The sequence below is a fragment of the Electrona antarctica genome (genome assembly GCF_951216825.1).
Source record: "Electrona antarctica genome assembly, contig: scaffold_432, whole genome shotgun sequence".
NCBI classification, from domain to species: Eukaryota; Metazoa; Chordata; class Actinopteri; order Myctophiformes; family Myctophidae; genus Electrona; species Electrona antarctica.
In genome coordinates, this window is record NW_027638148.1 from 25,001 (window position 1) to 28,172 (window position 3,172).

Consider the following 3,172-nt stretch of genomic DNA (forward strand, 5'->3'; position numbering starts at 1 on the left):
TTAAAAACCACTGGTGAAATTTTAAAAGTACTCAAATGTTTTACTTAAAGGAGCATTCAGTGATTTTTGGGTGATTAAAAAAAAAAAAAAAAAAAACAGCAACAAGGCCCGCCCCCGCTCGATCGTGATTGGAGGAAGACCCCTCTCTCTCTCTATCCTGATTGGATGAAAAAACGAAACCTACGTTTGTTTGTTTTTTACCCCAGGGGTGAACTGGGGACAGGCATGAACTCCTTATATGGTCAGCACACTCTAAGGTAGGGAGGATTATCACAACAAAACAAAATAATAAGAAAAAGTGATATTTGAAAATTAAGTGAAATCACTGAAGATACCTTTAAGTAAAAGTATAAATAGTAGATGTACTCTAGAAGTCCCGTGTTCCAAATGTACTCGAGTAAAAGTATTGCAGAATGTCCCATTTCACATGCAAGTTCAAAACGTGTACACAATCTTTTGAAAGATCACAATGCTCACAATGCGTCGCATCGCATTGTGAGCATCGCATTGTGAGCATTGTGAGCATCGCATTGTGAGCATCGCATTGTGAGCATTGTGAGCATCGCATTGTGAGCATCGCATTGTGAGCATCGCATTGTGAGCATTGTGAGCATCGCATTGTGAGCATTGTGAGCATCGCATTGTGAGCATCGCATTGTGAGCATCGCATTGTGAGCATTGTGAGCATCGCATTGTGAGCTTGTAGATCTGCTATTTTTCAAATGGCCAAAATGTATATAGAGTTGAAGTGTTTAATGTATATTTTTTCTAATCAAAATCAAAATGTTTTCAAATAATATTTTCATTTTTTAAATAATATTAGTGGCAGGAAAAAGTACAATATTTGGCTCTGAGATGTAGTGGAGTAGAAGTCAAAGTACTGGATATTATAAATACTCAAAGTACAAATACCTAAAAATTTTACTTACGTACGGTACTTGTTGAGTAAATGTATACTTAGTTTGGTTCAAACTGTGTAACAGTCTGTGTCTCAAGAAACAGTAAACCAGGTGTATGGCACCCTCTGGTGGCTCCTTAGAGGTACTGCACTCTATGTGTGATTATTTACATAACATGAACCACTGGAACCCTAGCATCCTTGTTCCGGGGGGGACATCCTTGTTCTGGGGGGGGACATCCTTGTTCGGGGGGAAACATCCTTGTTTCCAGAAAGTCATCCGACAAATATTTGTGACTGCACTGCACTGCACTGCACTGCACTGCACTGCACTGTACTGTACTGCACTGTACTGTACTGTACTGCACTGCACTGCACTGCACTGTACTGCACTGTACTGCACTGCACTGCACTGCACGACTGTACTGTACTGTACTGTACTGTACTCTGTACTGTACTGTGTAGTGTACTCTGTACTGTACTGTACTGTACTGTATTGTATTGTGCTGTACTTTATACTATACTGTACTGTACTCTGTGCTTTAGGCTACTGTACAAGCCCTTCTCCCTGGCCTGTGTGTGTCTGTGTCTGTGTGTTAGGCTGTGCAACAGTCTGGTGGTGGTGAACAAACGCTATATATTTTCGTGCTCGGACACACGCACGCACGCACGCACGCACGCACGCACGCACGCACGCACGCACGCACGCACGCACGCACGCACGCACGCACGCACACACACACACACACACACACACACACACACACACACACACACACACACCTGTCTATAGGAGTGGAAAAAAGGCGTGGAAAGGCGTAAGTTAAACTGAAGTGACATTGATGGATTCCAAATATTAATAAAGTCTCCCTGGTATGTGACCATCTTCAAATTCATTACCAACATGTGCCCATCTTCAAATTCATAATTTTTTACCAACATGTGCCCATCTTCAAATTAATATTTTTTACCAACATGTGCCCATCTTCAAATTAATTATTTTTACCAACATGTGACCATCTTCAAATTAATTATTTTTGCCAACATGTGTCCATCTTCAAATTAATTATTTTTACCAACATGTGACCATCTTCAAATTAAGTATTTTTACCAACATGTGTCCATCTTCAAATTCATTATTTTTACCAACATGTGTTCATCTTCAAATTCATTATTTTTACCAACATGTGACCATCTTCAAATTCATTATTTTTACCAACATGTGTTCATCTTCAAATTCATTATTTTTACCAACATGTGCCCATCTTCAAATTCATTATTTTTACCAACATGTGACCATCTTCAAATTAAGTATTTTTACCAACATGTGTCCATCTTCAAATTCATTATTTTTACCAACATGTGTTCATCTTCAAATTCATTATTTTTACCAACATGTGCCCATCTTCAAATTCATTATTTTTACCAACATGTGTTCATCTTCAAACGAGTCCAGTGACTTATGATTAGTCCTGGACTGAACCTTTGACTCTGCAAACATTGATAAATTGTAAATACGTGTATTGAAAAATTTAAGATTATAAATAATAAAACAATAAAATCATTGTTTGTTTTTTTGGCTAAAGGGCCTTTCTGTGTGGAGTTTGCATATTCTCTCATATGTACCCTCACATGTTCTCCCCGTGTCCCCTAGGGTAGGTACCCTCACATGTTCTCCCCGTGTCCCCCCGTGTCCCCCCGGTCGCTGCCCGCACAGAATACAAAACTCTGATGTTGGCATTTAAAGCAACCAAAGGTATGGCTCCCCCATATCTTGCCAGCATGATTGAACCCTACAAACCCTCCCGCGCACTCAGATCAGCCAACGCAGGGAAGCTGGAAGTACCCTCACTAAAAACGCCGGGACATCCAGCCAGCTCCACACGTCCCAAACTCTTCTCCCTTCTGGCCCCAAAACTGTGGAATGCACTTCCCGTTGCAATCAGAACTGCAGCATCACTCCCGATCTTCCGCCGTAGTCTGAAAACCCACCTTTTCAGACTCCATCATGGCCCATAGCACTTACCCTACCCCCCTTAGACAGCACTTCTTAGACTTATATAGCATTTGAAACAGACTTATAGCATGTCATGTAGACAGCACAATAAGTGCATTGTATGTAGTCATAGCACTTCATAGTATATATGTACAGCATAGTATAGCATATATGTATAGTTTATGTATAGTGTCATTATATAGATATGTTCTAGTTATAGTTTACATGTATAGTGTCATTATATAGATATGTTCTAGTCACGTTCTTAGCTTACGCAT

The 3,172-nt window shown here is 40.1% G+C and overlaps 1 protein-coding gene across 1 annotated transcript in view; it reads left to right on the forward strand.

The window, feature by feature from the left end:
* The window catches only part of LOC306918348 (uncharacterized protein), a 22,815-nt gene extending 22,391 nt beyond the window's left edge, over positions 1–424 (forward strand). The window contains exon 7 of the mRNA XM_079531245.1: positions 1–424. This exon is cut by the window's left edge and continues 189 nt beyond it. The gene's annotated coding sequence lies outside the window, so the exon portion shown is untranslated.
* Positions 425–3,172: the final 2,748 nt, after the last annotated feature.